General features: G+C 35.2%; 1 long non-coding RNA gene across 4 annotated transcripts in view; it reads left to right on the plus strand.

The window, feature by feature from the left end:
- Positions 1-26087, plus strand: part of LOC107666528 (uncharacterized) — a 158816-nt gene that overhangs the window by 63478 nt on the left and 69251 nt on the right. For all 4 annotated transcript variants that reach the window (XR_001631675.1, XR_001631673.1, XR_001631672.1 and 1 more), the window contains one exon: positions 24581-24684. This is a non-coding gene — a long non-coding RNA (uncharacterized LOC107666528). The remainder of the gene's footprint in view (positions 1-24580; positions 24685-26087) is intronic.

The following is a 26087-nucleotide window of genomic DNA, read 5'->3' on the forward strand; positions in this document are numbered from 1 at the left end:
TTTTACAGCTGCAGACTGAGGAAGATCCTGAAACACACCAGCAAACCCTAAAACAGACAACAGTTTACAGATGTTTTTCAGTGGCAGCAGAACTGACTAAACTTTTGGGTGAAACTTGTTTACTTTTTTTCATACTTTTATTACTTGTGGAAAAACTTGAAACACTTTTAAATAAGTATAAAAAATAGCATTGGTTTTGTACATTTTATTTTTGTTTAACGTTATTAATAAAAATGTTGTTCAATTAGCATGTTTTTGTGTTTTGCTTTGGTACCGAAATTGGTACCGAGGACCGTGGATTTTCACTGGTATTGGTACCGAATACTGAAATTTTGGTACCGTGACGACACTAATAGTTATCTGTATAGTTATCATTCTAGGTGTGAACAGGCCTTTAGATCAGGAACCTAATAAAATATAAAGTAAATAGGGTCTGTTTTGATTTAGATTTTTTAAAATGTTATTATTTTTTTATTTTTTTTATGGGCGAACACTAGAACCTTCAGAAACAGTCTCAGTCTAAATTGAGAATTAAAAATGTGACAATTGATGAGTTTTTCATCATCATTTTGTCTCTTGGTCCAGTCTGAGGTTTAGAGTTGTACAGTGGAATCCGCTGTCCCTGCCGACCCTCCACACCCCCCGCTGCCAGCACGTTATTACCTGTGTACAACATGTGCAGCCACCATCACGTGGATATGTAGATGTGTCCAGCCAGTCTATCTGTGGAAATAAATAAAGAAGTGAGACTAGAGGGAAATTGCCCTTCACCTCTGTGTATAGGAGATCTGCATGTGTGGAGCTGGTGGAATTGCTTTGTGGGGAGCCTCCCTGGGGGCTGTCGGCCCTCCTCTCCACGCTGCAGCGGGTAAAGGCTATAATTTACACTTTTAGGATTCCATTAATCTCCTTGTTCCACAGATCCTGACACACGTGACAGGGCTTCTTTGCATATTAGCTTCCCAAGATGTGGACCTATTTACATGAACGGCTCCACACTGAAGCTGATAATCAAGAACATGCTGTTTCTTCAAACGCAAGTGAAAGCAAAAACTGTTCTTGAGGTAAATCGTGTTGTTAAGTCGGCTTAGTATTTTTTTTTTCTAGTTTGGTGATACAGATGTGTCCCCATCAGTCTGCATTTTATTCTGGCTCATTTTGTATTTGGTTATAAATAAATGAAGATCATATTGGCTGGCTAGACTTAAACTCTGGAGCGTGACAGGAAATAATTTTGTTGTTGACCATTTGACCAAGGCTAAACGACGGATTTGAACTTTTCAAAATCTTTTATTATTTTATAAAATAATTTTATTATTAACAACAACAACAATATCTGTGTGTGTATATATATTTAAATGTATATTTTATAATTAATTAATAAATAAACACACAAACAAACCAATAAATAAATAAGTAATGTTCATGTCAGTGAGCGAGATAGCTATTAGGATTAATAGAAATTTTTATTATGCATGCAATTTTACAGTGGACTTAAATCCGACACAATTGAATAAATGAGAAAAATATGAACACATTTACCACCAGCCACATCCACAATGTTTGGCGCTTGGATCATATTAATCAATTACGCCAAGCAGATGTTTGATTGCACCTATAGAATCAGTGAAGGTGCAGCTGCTAAAGCCAGCCTGTGAAAAGGAAAATGAACACGTCCTGTAATGACCTGCCGTCGATGGAAATGGAACTGTTTACTCAGTGTGCACTGCTCCTCCATATGGCAAATGGCGGGAAGAAATGAACAGGTGAGGAGAGAGTGTGAGCCGGAGGTGAAGATAATGGACTTCAGGAGTAGTCAGTAGCCTCCGCTGCATTCTCTCTCTTTCTCACATGCTTTCTCTCTCACTGATAGTCATGTTCCCTGTAGCTGTCAGTGCTGAAAGAGCAGTTGTGGAAAAAGGGAAACGCAAAACAATATCCGTCTGATCTGCGGATGCAAAACAACTGGTAGAAATTATTCATGCCAGTGGACCTTCTTGTGACCTCATCTTGTGGTTTTTATTTTTTTCATGTCCATTTTCCCTTGTTTTCGTTTTTTTGTGTGTGTATGCAGATTATGTATGTTTTCTATTTTGAGTGATTCATTTTGGGCAAGATATATATATATATATATATTAAATATATGGTATAAAAATATACAAAAAATGTTGGTAGTAGTTATTTTAAAATTAAATAGGTTCCTTATCAATGAAAACCATTGTTTCTGATGGTCAGTTTGGCCGCAGAAAAAAAAACATATTGTGGATGATAAAGAGGATATAAGATGATCAAATCTAAACGAACAACTGTCGGGAGTGTATCTCTAATACAGTACGTTAACACCAGTCAGAGAGATTTAGCATGCAGAAATTAATTAGATTTTTAATATTTTATTTCATAGGTCTCTGAGACCCGAAACATAAGTGATGTAACATTTCTTATGGAGGACGTTTAAAGCATTTATCATCTTTGAAATTTAGTTTCATCATTTTTCATAAGATTAGGAAAAGTCATGAAGTATCAACCGGATACTTAAATGTTAAGTATATTTTCAGAGCTTTTAAAATATTTTTGGGTTCTATGAGAAACGGAACATAAGAATAAACTGAATCACAAATTTACTTCACTTTACTTTTTTACTTTATTTATTTATTTTCTCCAAGCTCTATAATATATAACGTTTAACCGAAATGCAAGATCTCTCATTCTGTGTCGCTATTCTGGTTACCTCTCCCTATTGTACTTATACACATATACCGTCCCATTTAAGCTCTCTCATGTTTCTCTATGGAGGAATGAGTGCTGCTGTCTGACAGTGGTTATAGTCTGTTTAACAAGAGAGAGAGAGGGGCTGAGTTAGATGATGGTATTGCTCGTTAAATATACGCAGGTTAGTCATGAGCACACTGAGCTCATGACACACACACACATGCACACACACTCCCACCTGCTTTTAGGATGCTGTATGTGTGCATCCTCCTCAGATCAGACATGAAACAGAAGTCTCCTTCAGGAAGGAAGATGCCACCTTGTGGTTGCCGAAGCCCAAGGGCTCAGCTGTCTGACAGACGAGGAAACTCAACCCTTTTCATGTACATGTACAATACTGTATCGATATCCTTTTGGCCACAGTATTTTAGTTTTGGTTTAATTTTTGACAGGTTTTTGTTAGAATCACAATATAAATTTGTCGTGGCCTAAATATAATATCATATCCCCAGGTCCCTGCTGATTCTAATAGTCACTGGCAAGATTGCGTTTTTAATTATTACACTAGGCAAAACGAGATTTAGTTTCCTGAAATGCAGACTCTGTATGTTTGAATAATATAATCAAAGCACCTAACGATTTTTCATTACACTCTATGTAATTTAAGGCAGGGTTGTATAGCAGAAACCAAATTAAAGGGCCACTGGAGTGATGTAAATTCTGTCCATCTTGCTTGAGTTTCTGATGAGATTTTAAAAGCTATTCTTTTATTTTCCATTGTGAGTGTGTATTTGTTTGGCTGATGGGAAGAATACACAGGTTCGTTCTCTCGTGGCAGCTTGCATACGAGTGCTGCCGCGCGCTCCTTTGTTCAGGTGTCATCTTAGCATTCATGCTAATAGAATAAGCACGCAGTAGCATGGCTTTATGTAATATTGAGTGTTTCTTTGAAGTGACAGCTTGTTAGGTAGCTCTCATGTGACCCAAGTTGTGCAATTATTCATGAACATAGTGACTGGAAACAAAGCCATTGTGCACTTTTTCCTCATGTACTTTATTCTTTTATTTATTTGTTGATTTTTATATAATCTTGTTTTCTTCCATTCTGTTTATTAGATAACATCTGTATATTTTGAAATTTATATAATTACTATGATTTATTTAAAGATTATAATTTTATGCATATGTGTATGTATGTAAAAGTATGTAAAAAAAAAAAGGTCAAAGGTTTTTTTCATAATTCTTTGAATAGAAATTGATAAAGAACAGCTTTCATTTTAAATATACATTTTTATAGCATTATAAATGCCTTTGCTGTCTCTTTTGATCAGTTCAGTTGTCCTTGCTTAATAAAAGTATACTTTTATTTTATTATTATTACTTTTTTTAACGATAATAATCTTACCCCAGTTGTTTGAATGATCACAGACTTTTGTCATTAAACAACTTTAATAATAAGAAATGTTTCTTGAGCACCACATCAACATATTATAATAATTTCTGACACTGAAGACTGGAGTAATGGCTGCTGAAAATTAATTACATTTTAAAATATATTCAAATATAAACTGTTATTTTAAATGGTAATATTTCTCTATATTAGTGTTATGTTCAAATATATGCAGTCTTACTGAGCATAAGAGACTTCTTTCAAAAATATATTAAAAAACAAAACAAACCCTTTTGACCTGTAGTATGCATGTATGTAAGCAAGCCAAATAATAATAATTAATATTATACTAACATGCTTTTGTGGCAACTTCATTTTCATAGCCTTATGCCATTTATGGACATAATGGTAAAGAATTGTGTCAGGGTTAAAGGATGGCTGGTGTGATAAAAAGAGATACATTCAAAATAAATTATGTGCTGTAATTAAAACCAATTTAATTGTTCTGACTGCTGTAATAAATAGCAATACATATTGACTTTGTGCGGTCTGACTGTCATTGTCAGTGTAATGTTTTTCTGTTCCTGTCTGCCACTTTCATCTCGCAACCCATCACTTGCTTTTCATCTTCCAAAGAAAGCGAGTGTGTTATGTAGCCACACACTGAGCCCGGAGGCTCTGCAATGGAAAAAATAGAAATTATTTAATTGACTTAATTAAAGCATATTTGCATATGGAAATTGTCTGAACATTGTATTCGTTTAGGCAACCTTTAGGCGAAGCAGAATGGCTTTCATAAATTAAAATGGAACCCCAGAACATGAAGCAAAGAGACAATGATAACAAATCATGGATCAAACACTTATTTTAAAGGTTGCAGGTTGTGCTTTTGATTTTCAGTGCACATATGCGTTGTATTTTTGTTCTGTTTGGTTGTTTTCAGGTTGTGTCTTGAATATATCTTGAAGAACAATCTGTCTATATGTTTTTTAGACTTGAAAAATGGATAAGCAGTGATATGATCAATCGCTTTACCACATTTACTAGAATCTCAGCAACCAACCAACCTTAGATATTCAGAATGCAGAGGGATGATGAGGATGAGGATGGGGAGGAGAAAGAGGGAGAAGGGGACAAACTTAACCTAGCTTCCTGTAGTAGCTAACTTATACATCAAGAAAAAAGAGACCTAATTAATTAAGAACAGTATTAGAAGTAATGGGATATTGCAATATAAATTGCTACATTCTGGAACCAATTTAATCCAATTACTGGAAACCCCTTATGAATACAATACCTCAAAAATCACTCTGTAATGGTCTCAGGGGATAGGGTTGTCAGACAGTTTAGAAAAAAGAAAAAGAAAGAAAAGATCCCATTCTCTTTAAAGCCAATGATAATTTGCTAATTGACATTTCAGGTCATTTCCACCTGAATGCCTCTGTCTGTGCACCGTCACTCTTGCTCAGTCAAGGCTGTGAATTGTTTTTAGTGGACAGTAGACAATACCAGGGGTCAGACTGAAGTATGCTATTTTCAACTTTCAACAAAGAACCTTTTTTGTTCATTTTGAGCCAAGACTCTCAATAGGTTTCTTTCCTTTGCATGGAATATTAAATCTGCGAGCACCGCCATCAGCCTTATTGTGAAGAAAAAAAAGAAGAAGCATTGCATCACTAGTACTGCCAGATGTGTTCCACATTAGTGTGTCTTATTGTTTTGATTGTCTGTCTCAACATGGCCACTATATGTTCATAATTCATCAGTGTTTGGGGGGATGGGAGAGTCACTTAATACTCACGTTGATGTAAATTACTTAAACAGGTCTCTTAATCAGTGAGAAGTATCTTTAAGTAGAAAACTCAGTTGCACTCATAATTAAGGGCTATTTTGTACATGATAATATTTTGTTAATTATGACCATTTTTCTGAAGCCCTCTCAGTTACGGTGTGTAAAATACATAAAGACATTAAACAACATTATTTTATGAAGTGATATGAAAGTGTATATTGTAGCCATTGATGATACTTTCGTGCAGTTTTGGGACTAACTATTCTCTGCCATTAAGGTCAAATGGAAAATTAAACTTTGAATTTTGAAAGTCTGAAACTTTGAATGAATGAATGAATGAATTAATTAATTAATGAGTAAGTAAATAAATAAATAAATGTCAAGTGGAAATAAAACATAAAAATAAACAATAATAATAATTGTTATTATTATTATTAGTAGTAGTAGTAGTAGTAGTAGTAGTAGTTGTTGTAGTTGCTGTGCTAATAATTTCAGCAAGTGGCTTAAATGAATCACCTGTGTGAAATTATCATAAATAAATAAATAAATAATAATAAATATGCCAAACAGAACATTTCTAAATACTGCTTATATATAGCCTTGGATTTTTTATGTAATAATGGTTCCAGCATAAATGGAAAGAGGGACATTATTTTGTAAATCTGCAAATGTAATGTCTTACCGTTCTTCACAGTCATTATCGATTAGATAATGGCCTCTATTTGACCTCTGGATCAGTGCCATGCTTCCGTCCATTTTTGCAGTTGAACCTGTTGTGTTTATGCACTGTATAATGTTTTTAATGTTAGTTCGCTTAAGCTCTGTGTGTATTTTAGGAAGTCTGTGTGTGGACATGTGCAGTGTAAACTCTGCAAGGCGAATATCCATGTGTATCATTAGCACTCTTGTTTTATTTATTTATTTTTTCTTTTGTGCATTTCATTTTCATTTTTTTTTTTATGCGTGAACATTTAAGAGCCAGATGTTGGGAGGTGATCCGATGAGAGTTCTCGGTCCCCAGGGGTTGGTTACCATAGCAGTTAACATCCCCGCCTCTGCTCGCCCATCTCTCTCACAAGGTGCAGATGCTTTAGATGAAACGTTTTGCAACTTTGTGTGTGTGTGTGTGCTGGTATGCATACAATCGTTCTATAATTTTAAGGAAAGCAAATATAATTACTTTTCATAAAATAACTTGGCTGTGTTGACACCTTGAGAGGTTATGTTTGTGAGAGCATGCAAGACCTGCATGATATTTTATCTTTTTATAAAGAGTCCTTGAAGTGATGTCTGAAACTAAACATGAATGCCCACTTGATTGCTTATTTAGGTCAAAATCATCTGACAGATAAGCTGGCCTTGTTGAATAAAAAAAAAAAAAGTATTACTGTAGGCCTGTTAGATACATTTTTCAACATCGATAATAATAATGAATGTTTCTTTAGCACCAAATCAGCTTATTAGAATGATTTCTGAAGGATCAGATCAGATGACACTAAAGACTGGACTAATGGCTGCGGAAAATTCAGCTTTGCCATCACAGGAATAAATAGTATTTTAAAATATATTAAAATAGAAAACAGCTTTAAATTGTCTTAACATTTTACAATATTACTGTTTTATTGTATTTTTAATCAAATAAATGCCCTGGTGAACTGTAGGAACGTCTTTCAAAAGCATTAAAAAACAGACCTCAAACTATAGTTTCATAAAAGCTTATATTGCAAACTATTGATTTACAAATAATACATTTCCAACATGACTTCCATCCAGTATTTGATCTATGTAACACAATAATGAGACTGAAATATTCATGGTTAATAATCAAGGTGCTTCCAACTGAACTGTATGTGTACATCACTTCTTATCATGAGATATAGAGAGAAAATGCACGAGGTGTACGTTAACACAGCGAGTGTCAGATTTGGCGAAGCACCTGACTGCTAAAGGTTAAGTAGTAAACAAAATTATGTTGTTTCACATTGTTCAAAATAATCAAGATAAAGAGTATCATTGGGGAGTCAGGGTGCTTTTCACACTGAAATTATGCTAAACAGGCAGATCTCCATCACAGTTATTAATTTTTGTTAGCTTAGCCTCTTGGCTTATCTCCCTCCACCCTCCCCCTGCCTCCGGCTACGGCACATATCTCAGATTAGACTAATATTTAGAGAACAGGAGAGTGGGGTGTCAGATCGGGGGGCAAATCGCATTGCAGCAATGTTCATACCGCTGTAAAGTCGCAATGATAAAGAGTTAATCACATCTTTCCTGTTCCTGTCCTCGTGGGTGGGGATTTGTCCTTGTACTGCATCCTGTGTCTCATGTAGCCCTTGGCTACTGCTCTGTCAGGTTTAGGGACTGTGGGACGGAGGTGAGGAGGGGGAAACATGTTTACCCTGGAAACAAATGGCTCCTCGCTGTGTACTCCTTGAACTTAAAGGATAGTTCAGCCAAAAATGCAAATTCTGTTATAATTTACTCTCTGTAACGTCTTTCCAAACTCATTTGACTGTTTTGTTTTAGCATTTTATTATTTTATTTTATTTTATTTTATTTTTATTTATGACACATAATATTCATTGACACCTGATATCATTTACTCACTATAATGTAACAAAAAAAACCCAAAGTAGTAGATAAAACAAAGATTATTGTTGATTACTGACTGTTTTACTAGAAAGTACAATTTCAGTTTTTCTACTTACAAATTTCACATAATTTAATTTAATTTAATGTGCAGGGCATTCTTATAATAATTTAATGTGCTACTTGCTATTTTTTGTCATTGTTTGTGACATTTACTACCAATTTGTGAGTGAAAATTGTTTCTGCACCAGTTATTTTATTATTTTTATTATTTTAAATTTTTTATAACTTTTTTTTTTAAGTTTGTAGGTTGCATGTTTCTGAAGATGCAACCCTACTGCCACAAAAGGCTCGTCCACATTCACGCAACGACTACTTCTAACCTTCTTCTTTGAAAGTCAATTATGCCTATTGTTCGTGACCCATGTTCAGCTTTAATGATGTATCTCTTTACTGTAACACTAGTGAGTTTAATGGTAATACTCATTTTCCATGCCGGTTATTTATAGAACATGTCAGGATGGTAATAGATGTAAAGCGTAGTTAATGTGTTGCTAATGAAATCTGGACACCGGTAAGTCTATGAATTGATATAATTCAAACTGCAGTTGCTGCAGAGCGGATGGGTGTTTCAGAGTCGTAATTCAAAAAGCGGAGCAGGGTTCAGCGATTAGGTGTTGGACTAATTTGCTACAAAATAAGTCAATGGGTTTTCTGTGTCTTGGGCCAGCATGAGCGGCAACAGCTGATTGCATTAGTGCTATAGAGAGCAGGGCTCATAAATATATTTATTAAGCTTGATATTTCAGGAGCAGTGGAGACAGATGTTATCTCCACAGACAATGTGTCATTAATCTCCTCAGAAGTGTGGAGTTTGTGTAGAGAGCAGTGATAACACATTGAAGGACTGAGAGAGAGACTTATGTGCGGCGGCTCTGGTGGGAAGCACAGCAAGGCCTCAAATTTTCATGAATTTATTGAACCACAAACTCAGAGATAATCAAAGATAATCATTTCTCAGATGGGGTGGCTCTGTGTGGGTTTATAGTCGGTAGAAGCAATCAATAGGAAACACTTACGGAAACGGCAGAAAATTTGAAAGGGGAAAAAACAGAGATGGCTTAACATTAAAGTGCAGAATACATCAACTGAACTAAATATTGCTCGGTTCGGTCACATGATGTCTAAAGGATTAAATTGGGATCAGAGGTGTGTTGGGTTTATTCTAAATTGTTCCGTTTTTTTTTTTTTCTCATTGGCCCTTATTCTGGCTTGTATTACATGTCTTGTATCTGAAGCCACATAATTTAAAGCAAAAATTTATCTTTTTATTTGAGCTCATTGTCAAATTTATGTTGTTTGCATGTATATGTCATATTTCTATATTATAGATATCATGGATATTTATCAGGTGATGTTGGATTTGAACGGCACTTTAAAAGGTTTTCCTGTCCCTTTAAAAGGTTTCTAGGCTTACTTGAAATTGATGGATTTGCATTATATTCTATGGCAGTTTTTAATAGGAAAAATATTGTTTTTTTTTCATAATTTTTCGTAATACATGACGATGTTGCAGTGCCTAAATTGACTTAGAGCGCATAAAACTTCTAATTTTGATTCATTTCCACCACCTAGATAAAATAGTATAGCTCTATGATATTGCCTATTTGTCAGTTATCAGCTTTAATAGGAAAATAATCAATAAAATACAGTTTTGCATTAGACAAGTTTGCCAGAAGTTTTACCACAGCAGTTGTTCTTAATACACTGAAGTTGTGGTACATTTCCTCCCACTTGTTTCTGAATAACTTCCTGTCTCTTGACTTTAAACGGCATAAAAAAAAAACACAACACGCAGATTTGTCCGTTCACCTAGACAAAAGCACAAAAACTCTGCTATGTGTGTTTTCTCTTCAGGACTGTGCACCATCTTATTGCTTCCTTGAGCTTCTTTGAGAAAAATCCTTCTGATTCTTTCCACCCAGTCCCTCAGGCTAGACTTCTATATAGAGCAGATGTTCCCTACAAAAGGCCATGAATGTTTAATCATTTGTGTTATTGATGCAGGTTTTGTTTGTTTGTGTGTGTGTGTTTGTGTGTGAGTGTAATGCGAGTGTTGGGTGCAGGGGGGTTATATGAAGGAGATAAACCTCCTCTAAATCCAACCCAAGCAGGACAGACTTGTAGAGGAAAGACATTATTAGATGTCATGTCTGTGCCAGCCCTCCATATCCTCAGTGCATTTCATCCCAGCACATCTCAGAGTGGCGCGGACACACACTCGTGATCCTTTGTTTTTACATCGCTGTATCTGTGTTATCCTCTCAAAATTGTACTGCGTGAATGCTGTGATTCAGAAATAATCCTGGATTCTGGAACAGCCGTTCACTAGCCAATCACAAATTCACCTCAAATATATAAAACCAAAAATGGCATAAAACAAAAGTTTATTTTTATCGGATCATACACACTGGAAAAAATTGGTGCAGAAATTATTTGCACTCAGAAGCTGCTAGAAAATTACAACGAAACAAAGTAAAACATTGAATCAAATAGAAAACCTGAAACAGTATTTTCTTGTAAAATGTACTCAATCTGTTTTATTTACAACTTCGAATCACAATAAGAACTAACCATTTTAAAATATCTGGTAACACTTTACAATAAGGTCCCATTAGTTCATGTTAGTTAATGCATAACTAACATTAACATTAACATATTTGTTACAGTATTTATTCATCTATATTAAGATAAAATAATATATGTATAAAATAATACATCGGTTCATGTTATCTCAGCTCCCTTAAATGATATATAAACTGTATATGTCTGGTTTAATAATGTATTAATAAATGTTGAAATTAACATTAACTGAGATTATTTTTCAGTTAACTAAACGAGTCTTAATTTAAAGTGTTACCAAAAACGATTATATTTTACTTATTTATACATATAATAATTAAACGTACGGTGCCCGTAAGGTGACATGTTTGGTTCACTTAGTTTTGTCATGGCCATGACATAATAACTTGTGGGAACGTGATAATATGTCATGGCCACAAGATATTAATTTGAGGGAACGTCATATTAACTCGTGGGAACGTAATATTATGTCGTGGCCACGAGATCATTTTGTCGAGGTAATGAAATCCTTATGTCGTGGCCATGACTTCTTATGTTGAGGGAACGACATATTTTTCTCGTGGCCACGAGTTTAATGCGTAAACAAACCTGCGTGACCATAGCAACCCGGGATTATCAGAGATGGATTCATTAATATTTTATTTTGAATTAAGAAATTTGTATATTATTTATTATAGAAATTATTACATTATTAAATTATTATATTAACCATAGGCCTTTGCTACCGGGCTGTATTACGTGCGATAGTCAGCATTCAAATGAAGTTTATCATGAATAAATGTTACATAAAGTGCATAATATAAAATAGGCCTACAAGAAAACATTTTTATCCATCCTACAGTCTAAGTCCATTAACTGATCGTCTTTTTCCCGTAATATTTATATATTATTATTATTATTTTTAGCCTATTATTATTGGTTGTATTTTTATATTCGTTTATATTCATTTTTTCCCTTCATTTCGATCTCCTTACTTAACGTTCTGAATACTTTAGTAAATATTAGCCTACTGTAAATGCTCGACATGCCAATAAAGCTTTGATTATGCTGACTGGAATTTTTGCTGGAATGCAAATTAATATACCATAATTATAAATACTATAGTGTTTCGTTGAGGAATTAATCATTCATGTAGTTTCATTTGTAAATGAAAACACAACACGCTCATTTATCATCACACATGGGCATAAATACAATCATAAAGTCAAAACTTTATTGGCATAATTGTCAGGCGTTTATTTACAAAATATATGGTAGGCTAGCAAATGCTAGCATAATTATACAAAGCGTTAACTAGGTAAAGCGATACACAAATTGAAAGGGGAAATAAGCATATAAAACAATAAATAGAAAAATATAGCCCTAATAAGTTAATGTAATAATAATAATAATAATAATATACAAATATTAAATTAAAAGTTTAATGTAAATAAAAATGTTTTATCTATTTTTGATAATCCCGGGTTGCTATGGTCATGCAGGTTTGTTTACACATTAAACTCGTGGCCACAAGAAAAATATGTCGTTCCCTCAACATAAGAAGTCATGGCCACGAGAAATGGATGTCGCTCCCTTAACATAGCATCTCGAGGCCACGACATAAGGATGTCGTTACCTCGACAAAATGATCTCGTGGCCACGACATACTATCACGTTCCCACGAGTTATTATGTTGTGGCCATGACAAAACTAAGTGAACCGAACATGTCACCTTACGGGCACTGTATAAACGATATTATTGATATTAGGATATTTCTCAGATATTAGTTTTCAAAAAAGGCACTCCATGTAGATTGCAAAGAATTGTCGACAAGTGTGCACTTGTTGGGTTTATTGTTTAAATTGGAAGGACAACTGCATATTTTCTTTTAACTGCAGAAATGTAGCCTTGGACCACTGTGAAGATATGCTGTATATAATATGTATCCAAATGTCCAAAGCTTCCTTTCTGGAGGTAAAAGAAAATATGCAAGTGTCATTCCAATTTAAACAATAAACCACATGGCTGTCGAGCACATCATTCAGAAAACTATTTTAAGCGTCAAATTTGTGTACATACATGTGATATATGCTTATTGCTATTACTTATTATTCACATACGTTTCAAAACTGACAGGTGCTATTATAGAAATGTATTGATGTTTGAAACACACACATCGAATCATTATCAGTGATAACTTAATTGGACTAATTTAGTAGGCTATCACACACAAACGTTCAATTAGATAGGTCTGATTGACCTCAAACCGCATTGGAAGATAAGCTCCTCATAACGTTCAAGGACACAAGGAAACCACCCCTTAACATTTTATAGGATGTTCCGTTCTGCTGAAACGAAACCCCGCCGTTCGTTATCAGCGCAGAAGCAACCGCCAAGGTAGGCTTCTCTGCTGCTCACAGCTCATCAGGGACGGGAGACCTGCCTGGATTTGAAACTGAATTTTTATTCAAATAAAAAGTGGTATGTTAGTATTTGAACTGACGGCTGAAGCTGATAATTAGCCTGCATGGAGTCAGCTTTGATTGGCGTCGTAATTGGATTGTCATTGGGCTGAAAACCTATTATCTTTGGCTCATGCCCCATGAAATTTGTTGGAAAAACTTTGCTGCCAGTCATCCGAGCGGCCATCTTGGGCTTGCAAATGAGGTTTAAAGGGAGGGAGATTGGCACTGCTGGGAGGCTCACTTGACTGCGTCCCTCCACACAATTCCATTGGTATTGATTAATGATATTAACTTTGCAGGTATCTGTTCCAGCATGCTGTGTTATTGGCCATTGCTTTGGACTGCTGCTGGTAGAGGAGGTAAGATGAGAAGAGAGGCAACATGTGAGGTAGTGGAATAATGAGAAAGGAGAGGAAAAAGGAGGGAGAACGTCAACCTGCGGGCGTCTTTTCATTTGCATTAATATATATGGAGAGTACCGAATATACGTCTTGTAGCAGTGGGTGTCGTTCGCTTATAGTGCTTATCAAAGCGATTGTTGGAGTGGGAATTGAGTTGTATCTTAACATACAGTGTTTTCGGATACTCTCGCACACAAACAATGTCACGTAGTGGCATTTTGAACATGACCTGCGAAGCTTGAAAATACATCAAACAAAACGGATTTGCATTTTTTTGTGTTTAAAAGGTGTGACAGCATTCCCATGTGCCTCACACGTACAGCAATGTGCCCTAAAACAATAGGCTGCGGTGATGACGCCTTCCTCAGGTGTGCGTGGGTGTGTGATTGGCTCTCTGCCCTGTGTTTTCTCACTTCACATGCAGATGGCACTGATACATATATTCACACCCATAAGCCCTTGCGCTCAGCCGCCCCGGCCCCCGGGACCACCGCCACCACCGCATCCGTGAGAGCGCTAGCATCGCGCGGGAGAGGTGCATGGAGAATGACGCCCCACGGTGAAAATGATTATTTTCTGTACAGTTGAGAGGGAGCTCAGCGTGTTGGAATGTGTTGGGAGGAGATGGGATAGCAGATCCCCCCAGTAGATCCCATACAACCGTACTGCATTTAATGACTGCTGTTAACATACACATAAGTGTAAACCTTATGTAGTTTTACATACCAGTGAATAAACGTGCATCTAATTTAGTAACCATCTTATTTTACTCATCATTTAGTGACCTAAAATAGTGCTGCACTGTATATATTTAAAGGGATAGTTCACCCAAAAATGAATTCATGTCATTAATTACTCACCTTCATGTTGTTCCAAACCTGTAAGACCTTCGTTCATCTTCAGAACACAAATTAAGATATTTTCAGAATCAGAATCAGAAGAGCTTTATTACCAAGTATGTTTACACACACAAGGAATTTGACTTGACGACAGGAGCTTCCAGTGTAGAAGAAAGTACAAACATAGTGCAGACATACATGATAGTGCAGACATACATAGGAATAACACAGTAGGGATGTAATATAACACTAATATAATAATCAGCGTCCTGGCTGCCATTTGCGGCGCCATCATGAATAGAATCCGAGAGCTCTCGGATTCTATTTTTGATGAAATCCGAGAGCTCTCTGACCCTCCCATAGACAGCAAGGGTCCTACCACAATCAAGGTCCAGAAACGTAGCAAGGACATCGGTAAAAGAATTCGTGTGACATCAGGGGTTCAACAGTAATTTTACGAAGCTACGTGCGTCAGCACGCCCATGCATCGTTTACATGAAGCGGAAGCAAGCGCATGCGTCGTGAGAAGAATTGTTGAATAAAGTTGTTATTTTTGCTTTCTTTGCCCACAAAAAGTATTCTCGTAGCTTTGTAAAATTGCGGTTGTACCCCTGATGTTACATGGACTATTTTACCAATGTCCTTGCTACGTTTCTGGACCTTGATCGTGGTAGGACCCTTGCTGTCTATGGGAGGGTCAGAGATCTCGGATTTCAACAAATATATTTAATTTGTGTTTCGAAGATGAACGAAGGTCTTATGGGTTTGGAACAAAATGAGGGTAATTAATGACAGAATCTTCATTTTTGGGTGAACTATCCCTTTAATAGTATTTAAATGAAAGGGATAGTTCCCGCCAAAATGAAAATTCTATCATCATTTACTGTACTCACTGTACTTGCTTGCTTGCTTCTGCAGAACACAAAAGATGACATTTTGAAGAAACATTTTAACCGTTTTTGTCCATTCAATAAAGGTCAGTAGGGTCCAAAACAACACTGGTGTCCATACACTTACACTGTATGACAAAAATGTTCTATTTTCATTTTAATTTTATGTTTACTTGAAGTAACAGAAATGTGTTTTTTTCCCCCATGGTTTTAGTTTTAGTTAATTAGAGTTAACCGGAATAACTGACTGAAACTATAAAAAATAATTTTCGGTAACTTAAATAAAATATAAATATTAGATGGAAAAGCTTAATGAAAACTAGAAATGTTGACGGCGACAAACTAAAATAAATTTACGTTGTAAAATTACTAAAAAAAAACAACAACATTGGTAACTAAAAAACTAAAATAAAAATTAATACTTAAAATTAAAATTAAAATTGAAAATGAATATATATATATATATATATATATATATATTCAAGTTAATACAGAATTTTAACAAATACTAATATAAAATATAAATAATACTAATTGAATTCCTAAGTTTAGATAGTAAATGGTCTGCATGGACTATTTAATTGCATTAATAACTTTAAGAGTTAACAACATGTTATAATGTACAGTACATCTAAGGTCTATGTCTGCTTGCATTAAGTTTGCATGTTTTATGAAATTCAGTACAGCAGAGTGTGAAAATTGGGATACTTTGTGATAGATAATTTGCTAGTTGCACACAAGGGAGCTGATCTTAATTGAGAGTATTGGTTTGTGTATATGCTTGCAAACATGGACACACTGCGATATGGTAGATGCCATTTTTGAAACTGAACGTGGTACGAGGCAGTCTGTCTCTTTATGCGAGCACTGTTGATCAGCCCATTCCAACTGTCATCTTATTTGCATGCGATGGACGCATCATTATTCACTACATTTGATGTCCACAAAAGACATTAGAACTGTTTCCTTGAGCAAAATATTAAGGACCCGCTGTAGCAGACATCATTTGTGTACCCAAATTGTAAAATGTAAATTGATATGTAAGAAAATGGCCCATTAACTTTTTCATTAATGGTTATAATGCATTTTGAGTGTCATCTGTGCAGAGAGCACATGTTCATTTGAGATGGGAACTGGGTAGCTCCACACAAACACACTTTCACTCACAGATATTTATTTATTTATTTATAAATTTTTCTGCCCGCTGTGAAATCATGTGTCTGTTTATGGTGTTACTATTAATCAAATCAAGTCAGCAGTATGTTCAGTAACACTTTCTATGAAACACTTTCTATATATAATGCATAATACACAGAGATACTTAATGCTTCATTAAAATATTCAGAATGCTTTATAATGCTTATTGTTATCTGTTATATCTAGAGTTGCAAATCTGGAACCATTTCTTATTTATAACAGGTTGCATTTTTTAATGCTATTTTAACATTTGACATTTGTTGCTGTGGCACTGAATTTACAGGTGCTTCCTCAAAAGTGTTAAAAGAATCATTAATGGGATTGTTAAGCAACTGGAATCGTTAAGTCATTAATTATCAGAACCAGAATCATGCAATTCTTAAAGATTAAATATATAAAAATGTATACAGTATTAGCATACTTATATTTAGGCCTGTCACGATAACAACTTTTTGTTGTGCGATATATTGCCCCAGAAATTATTGCGATAAGCGATATTATTGTAATTTTAAACACCATTTTATGCCACTGAATATATAATCATAATGTAACGGCATAACAAGAAGGCCTACACACTTCCAAATGACAACAAACTTTCAATTTTGAAGAATATTTAGATAATGAAAATTAAGTATCAAAATATTAGATACCTTAAAAAACCTGAATAAATAGTAAATAAACATTTTCAAACAAAAAGTGCTAAGCAACAAGTAGAAAAAAAGAAAAGTGCACAAAGAACTTGTATGGAGATTTTTCCATCTAGAAATTTTTCCCTGACTTTCTTTTCTATGTAAATGAAGGGTGCACACTATTGCTGAAAAACACAATCACTACTTAGCAGTCAGATGTCCGTATGCACAAAGGCACAGATCCCTAAACAAGGCCATATCTGCAGATGAAACTTTTTTTGTAGAAGCATTTTTTAAAATTTGAACTAGCACCTCATGACTACACCACGTTATGTACGAGAAGCTGCAAAAGACACAGGCGCAAGTGGAATGTACAAAACATAGTGACATTAATTTTGAAGTATTGCGTCACCAAAAATTATTGAGGTCATGTACATATATTGCGCGATAAGTCGATATATTGATTATTGCGACAGGCCTACTTATATTATATGTATATATAATTATATATAAAACAAGGACATTTTTTATTAATACAATGGGGTACAACATACCCTATTAAATACCACTAGTAATATATATATATATTTCCTACAATTTTGTATCTCCTGTATCTTGGACTTTTAGACACCACTAATAGTGTTATAATGCTTTCGTTTTCACAGACAAAATCTGATCATGTGTTTTAATGCATTATACTTGAAAAAAATACAGTTTATTATAGTTAAATTACAACTGAGGTTACAATTATTTATGAAAACATCCAAGTAATTATAGTGTATATTTACCTCTCCTTTTTTGGTACAGGCAGTCATACAGACAGTAGGGCTGTCAAAATGGCTGAAAAACTAAATAAAAAAAAAACAAATTTAAAATGCATAATTTCAGTTAAGGTGAAGAAAAGCTTTTGGCTTCTCTCCAATATCAAAAATATTGGAGCAAAATATTATGCATATAATGCACGTTTTTTCAAAGCATAAGATATGACTATCTGTGAAAAAAAGTGCATAATGTTTAAAATAATGTTTATAAACCAATTATAATTAATTAAGTTGCTTAAACAACTATAAACAAAACAGCATCATGTATTCATAGTTTAATACAAAGGGCCGAAAGCCAATCACAGAGAGTACATTTTTCATTTAAAAACACGAGTTACAGTGGGATGGGGAAAAAACCCTGCCATAAAGTCTCGAGATATGTTTTTTCAAAGTTGAACTTGCATTAACTTTACATGGCTTTCTAAACATGCAGCTCTTTTGTGCGAGACACGAGTGCAACGGTGATAGATGTCCCTCTAGAAAATGTGTGAAATATGCGTTCTGTGTGAACGGCTTGGTTTCAGTTTTGACGTAAGCAAGATCTTCTCCACATTGATGTTCTCTTTTCCCGCAATATTTGTAATTAACAAGGCAGCAGCGCCACATCTAGTGGCTTCAACTGGATAGGCTAACAAAAACATTAAAATGCAACGACACTTACATCGTCATCGCATCTCGTGCGCCACTGATAAGGCTGCCTCCTTAACGCACACCTAAAATTTGAATGCAATGTTTTTATAGATTTGAATAGATAGATAGATAGATAGATAGATCTTCTCTGTGCATTTGTCTCTGTTCAGTTAAAAGTGAACGTGTTCGTTTGTTCAGATGTCAAATTTAGCTCTCTTCAGAGCCGTCTTTCCTGAGCGGTGAATAATTAGACAGGATTCATAATGGTGAGACAAGCTCTCTGTGTTGATTTCATATATTTCGCCTTCACTCTTCTAGCCGTTAAGACACATTTACCTGCCATAATAGATCTTGCAATGCGCCCTGCTGCAGTGTACAGTATAGCCTCACTTCCACAACTTCCACAGGCTTGAGCACATTTAACACAAGTGATTAACACACTTTGATGTTTGAAGAGGATCTCTAACTGTGACCAGCCCTGTTGTGAGTCCACCTTTGTCCTTGCTGTGGAAGAGAGGATTATTTTTAGAACAAAGCAAAACACGATTCACTGAAGTATGATGACGACATAATGGTGTGCCGAGGCGTTTTGATTGGCTGCCTACAACAGATTTAATGATCTGTCCTCATGCTAATACGTGCATATATGACACATCCATTGATATGCCTTTTGTTACTGTGTGTTGAGTGCAAACTTGTGTGCATGTACAAAACATATGATTAATTTCAGAGCTAACGTGCGCTGACATAGCACACCTTCACTTGAATGAATTCCCCCTACTTAATCAGTGAAATTTTGAATTCAGTATAATTAATGCTTAAAAGATGAAAAAATAAATAAATTTATCCCGCAAAATGACACAACAAGTTCTACAAGACAGCTGTGAGAGGCTGAGTTACTGTTGGCGTAGCAACCGTCACAGCTCGTCCTCGCCACCCTCCTCGAAAATGATCGATTTTCTTTAATTTTCTTCTGCATCTTCCACCAAAGAAGGAGAGGGAGGGAGAGGAAAAAAATGAATAAATAAAAAAGAGGAGGCTATCTGTAACCTATCCCTTCATCCTGGCATGAGCTATTCAATCCTGTCTATTAGATTTACTGGAGAGGAGCAAGACATTAACACAGGCACACAGGGAAAAAAAAAAGAGAGAAGGAAAACACTGCCACAGATAATGTGGATGTTTCATGCATAATCTCTAATATGAGAAATGTATTAATAGGGAAATTATTGTGCATTCAATTATTTTGAAATGGCTGGCTGAGATGTTGTGATTTGGCGGTGTCCTGAAAGCAGTGGCGCAGCAGGGAGCTCGGTGAGTGATGAATAACTTAATCTCCTAATCCGAAAATGGGCAGCGATCAACGGTACCGCTCTACGGAGCGGCCAATAAAATGAAAGCACCGAAGAATGACAGATGAGAGCTGGGAGAAGGCGAGGAAATAAGAAATAGATAAACAAATAGAACAATAAAGCAGACGGTTTTAAAGCAGCGTAATTCTGTCACATTCATTAAAGCCAGAGAGCAAAATAAAACAATGCGAGATGGAGTGGCAGAAACATTACCTTTAATGTGGGTATCGTGTGGCGCGTTTGATGAGCTGCTGGCTCGGCTTTATGTCCGCTATTCAGTGTGACTCTGAACGAAATCAACACGGGATCTTTAATCAACCTGAAAAAAAGCCAAGCTTTACGGAACTAAACTACATCCCTGTCAGTGTGTACAGTTTGTACAGTTGTAGAAATGTGACACCCAATTTAGAATACGAGAATGATTTCTAAAGGATCATGTGACAGTTATTTTAGATTATAATAATATTTCACAATATTACTGTTTTTATATATTTTTAATTAAATAAATTCAGTCTTGGTGAGTCTTTTTTGGCTCCTTTGATTTCATCATGTTCTCACTTAGGTTCAACAGTATAGCATGGCGTGAATTTGAGCGACATAATGGTGAAAATCAAGAGAAAAAAAAGGTCAGGTAGCAGTGCCTCTATAGCATTGTAAATAATAGGAGAAAAATAGGAGACGTTGCCACCACATTTCACTGATAACTATATTAACAAATTATACTTTTAATATGTTCAGGTCTTGCAGTGCAGTGTATACAGTACACCCACAGTCAGATGATTGCAGGTCATTTGTATGTTGTCAGCGTGTTTGTATTGTCCTCTGGGCTGAAATAGCATCTGTTTGGCCCTGTTATGTGTACATGTACAAGGAGCCAGTGTCCAACCGTGCCCTGAGAGACTGAAGAATTGTGTCATCAGAAGGTCAAGGAGTCTCTCTCTCTCTCTCTCTCTCTCTCTCTCTCTCTCTCTATCTCAATTACAGAACTGCAGAGGTGTAAGGTATTTGAGTAGTACTTCACTACATTTGTAAGTATTTTTTGGGGGAATCTACTTTTTATAAGTTAAAACCAAATACTTTTGCTCAAGGTAAAAACAATACCTTTTACTCCCTTACGAGGGTGATTAAATGATGACACAATGTTTATTTTGGTTGAACTATCCCTTTTAGGTAAAGACTTTAAACTATAGTATTGGTTTTGATAGTAACTGTCAAGTGCAAACCTGGTTCGTGATTAGTCTAAAATTCACTATATTCAAATGTCAAAACACTGAAATCATTTACTGAAATGTTTCATGCGGTTTGCTTTACTTTAACATCTGCTTTTTCTTAGAGTTTTGAATAGTCAGAGCAATGTAACAATGTAAATGTAACCGTAATATTTGACAGTTTCTTTACAAAGTTTAAGAAAATCTCTGCTGCCTCTTGTTTTCAAAGTCAATTTAAAAAGTGTATAATTTTTCAACTTTTAAATGCGCTTAAGTATGATTAAATGTGAATAATTTTTGTAAGTATTTTGACTTTTAGGTGAGTAAAAGTTTTGTACATTTTCTCAGTACTTTTTACAGTTTGATTGAAAATTAAAAGTTTTTATTGAACTTTTGTTTTTTTATTTTTATTTAGTTGCATGATACCAAAGATGAAACCTTTCTGCCGCAAAAGACTTATCAATATTGTATTGTATTAATTATTTATTTATTACTTTTTAAAATAGCATGCACTGATTAATCATTCACAATTTTTTGTGAATGATTATCATTATTTTAAATGTTTTTTTTATGGATGTTTGTGTTTGCTGTGCTTTTTTTCAGAAAGTGCTGCGTGATTTTGCACTCTTCTATTGTATTCTCTTCTATTTCTATTCTCTTATATGCACAAAGAAGACAAACATATCCATTTATAATGTGTTTGTAGAAAGTAGTATCAGGATATTTAACAGTTTTGCCACAAAGATTCTTGTTTAAACATAACTTAAACCATTAATATTTTTTGTGGTATGGATGTTTGTGTTTGCTGTGCTTTTTTTCAGAAAGTGTTGCGTGATTTTGCACTCTTCTATTGTATTCTCTTCTATTTCTATTCTCTTATATGCACAAAGAAGATAAACATATCCATTTATAATGTGTTTGTAGAAAGTAGTATCAGGATATTTAACAGTTTTGCCACAAAGATTCTTGTTTAAACATAACTTAAACCATAGAAGTGATCACCTGTTTCGTGATAAGCACATAGCACAACACCATCTGCAATATGTCACAACAAACCATTATTTTGTCTCTGATGGTACATGTGTTTAATTGATAACACTAAAATGTCTTTGCCTCTGGCTTTTTCTCTAAACAATTGAAGCGATTTTTTTGTGACAGAAGGCATTACTAGTGTTAGAGGAGGAGTTTGCTGGATATGCGTGTGTGTGTGAGGGTGTGAGGCTCACGTTAGCGTGTTGAGGGTCCGTGCGAGGGCTGAATGACAGGCAGCAGACGGGCAGGTCAGGTAGCATGTGGCGTATGGCAGGGATGCTTCCTGTGTCTAAACAGTAGCGTGTATAAGTGTAGACCTGGCCTTCTCTGACAGTAAGACACCACACAGCTGCTGGCTTGATTGAGACAGGTCAGGTAGCATGTGGCGTATTGCAGGTATGCTTCCTGTGTCTAAACAGTAGCGTGTATAAGTGTAGACCTGGCCTTCTCTGACAGTAAGACACCACACAGCTGCTGGCTTGATTGAGACATCTGTATGAAGCAGATGGAGTTTGAGAAAGAACTGGGTTTGATGTCTATCACTGACATTTAAACGACACAGCACTGCGTTCACTCAGCTGACGCTGGACAGGAGACCACTCGTGAGATTGACTGCTAGACCTGGACTGCGTCTTCAAGACTGCTGACGGTCTCAAAAATACCATTTGTTTCATCAAGTTTGCCTTGCTTCATGTAATCATAACTACTGTAAATTCCACCGTTTATAGCAAGAGCAGATTTGTAAAAAGTTTTGTATTTTCGTTGAAGACGGGGCTTCTAATGTAGTGTCTTTTTTTATTTATGTTCCCCCATTGACATGTCAAGGGCCTTTTTGAGCATTTTCTGCACTGATTTTGGGTGAAAATGTGTGAAATTGAGCAGACTGTATATAAACATGCTCAGATGGGTTATATGAAGGGAGCCACACCATGTTGTACTGCACTTTTGTGACTAATAGAATAATCACATTAAATACATAAATGTGTTAACTCAAATTATAGTGGTAATCGGTTAGCATTATCATTTATATTATCAATAGTCACAACTGAAAAATAATCAATACTGTGGGTGAGAAACAGACAGATATTCTGTTTGTTTATATTTTTTTTTTGACAGATCCCTCAATAAAGGATTTAATAGGGTTTAGAAGTGAAGATGTGCAATCTGGCGAAATAATTAGATTAGTAATTGGACATTATTAATTAAACAATGCAAACAAATCGCTATAGCACAGTGTTGTAAAAAAAATCACAAAAAAAAATTACATTTTAAAATATTAAAATAGTTATTTTAAATTATAATATTTCACAATATTACTGTTTTACTGTATTTTTGATCACATAAATATAGCCTTCGTTAGCATAAATGACTTGTTTTAAGAACATTAAAAAAATATTAGTGCTGTCAAACATTTAATCGCGATTAATCGCATCCAAAATAAAAGTTTTTGTTTGCATAATATATGTGTGTGTACTGTGTATATTTATTATGTATATATATACAAACACTTGCATGTATATATTTCAGAAAAATGTTATGTTTATAAAATATATTTTTATAAAATATAAATGATATGAATATAAATATATACATGTAAATATTTTCAAAATATACTGTATGTGTGTATTTATATATACATAATAAATATACACAGTACACACACATATATTATGCAAACAAAAGCTTTTATTTCGGATGTGATTAATCGTTTGACAGCACTAAAACATATGTTTGATATTTGCAGTGTAACTTAATTATGAAGTATGGTGATTGTGATCTGAATTTTGAAAACACATTAATGATGGGTGTAAATCAGGACAATCTACTATGAATGCCATGCCATCCACATAAATTTATATAAACTTGAATACATTACAGTACACATAATTTTGCATTATTTTCATTGAAAGGAACTGAAAATATTGTGATTTAGTTAATCTATTGAAACAACAAATTGTTTAGTATACAATTAATTAGTATTTTTTGTTTTGTTTTATAGGTTTTCTTCGGAAGTACCCTGTGAAACCTGCTGGTGTAAACTTACCTCTGATTGGGACTCACTGATGTAATGGACAAACAAGCACAAAATGTGTCGATATCCACATCAAATCTCCCAGGTGTGTATTTGTGTCTACTGTGTTCGTTATTTATCTACAATCCTGTTTAGGATGACTGTGATTTGTCAAATTCTTTCAAGTGTGAGAATATCTCTCTCATTCTCTCTCTATCTCTCTCTCTCTCTCGCCGCGCTGCTGTAAATAAATAAAAGATAGGGTCTGGTGATACAGCAGGTCTCAGATGTGTAAAAGCCACAACTCTCATATCAGATCTGGATTTGTGTCTCACGCCAGGGAGTGCAAACACACAGTTGCAGCCTTCCAAAACATAAACACACTTCCTCCATTTTCCTCCCTCTTTGTCCTTTCCTTTTTTCCCCTCTGCCTTATTAATGTCTATTCCTTGCTGTGTTGGCCAAGCAGGCCGTGATTCCTAATGAACACACGGAAGACCCCCGGGCAGCACTTTAACTTTAAAACGTCTATTATTAAGGATCACCAAAACACCACTGGTGACCTTGCAGAAATGTAGAAACTTGCCTTTTTCTCGATATCTCTACATTTCTCCCAACACGAGAACCGAGAGCAGGTGTGGATCTGTGAGCCACCTAAAGTCTGACGGCTGAGCTTGCTTTTGGTTGCCATAGCATTGCGATTATTAAGAGATCCAGTGGCTGTCTGGTTCCTCTTTTATGATTCTCAGACTGAATAAAAATTTAAAAGGCCATTAAACACCATTACTCCCTCCATCACAGGTGTCACTGCCAGCGATGCAGAGTAAAGTAGCTTATTTTTCTATTAGGTGGAGAGAGAAAGAGAGAGAGAGAGGCCGATTTTAAGACCAGTGCAAATGAATCTTTGCTCTAGAATGGCCAAACGGTCAGACTCTAATTAGCCTGCCCTGCTCCTCTTTATCTAATGGAGCTTTGAGCGCTGAAAAGGGTAAGCCTTTCCAAACATCTAAATGGCTTATATTAGGCTTGCTTGGCTCAATGGGAGTTTGACCATCCTTGAGTGTGTGAAGGGCAAATGGGGGTTTTGAGTCTAAACTTGAGCAAGAATGAACGGCATGATTGACTAGAAGAAACATGAGGAGAAGTGGTGATTTGAGATGTTTGCTTTTGTGAGCCCTTTCCTAGTGGTATCGATCAGGCCGATTATTAGGCTGATATTTAGAATTTCAAAGTTTATTTTAAGTCAAAATTTTGCACATATTGCAAATATTGGTTTTAATGTAAATCTTGATTCAGTTTACAAATAATATAATTTGTGTTTAGTGTACTGTATAAATAGCATGTTCACATTATATATACATTTATATTTGGGGTTGTTGCTAAAAGTCACACGTACGGTGGCCCAGTAGTGCACAACACAACGAAATCTTCACAACACAACAACATCTTCACAACACGGAAACACAACGGAAACAAGGTGCAACATAGGCCTGTCACGATAACAACTTT

This window comes from Sinocyclocheilus anshuiensis, unplaced genomic scaffold (genome assembly GCF_001515605.1).
Source record: "Sinocyclocheilus anshuiensis isolate Anshui unplaced genomic scaffold, SAMN03320099.WGS_v1.1 scaffold63, whole genome shotgun sequence".
Taxonomy (NCBI): domain Eukaryota; kingdom Metazoa; phylum Chordata; class Actinopteri; order Cypriniformes; family Cyprinidae; genus Sinocyclocheilus; species Sinocyclocheilus anshuiensis.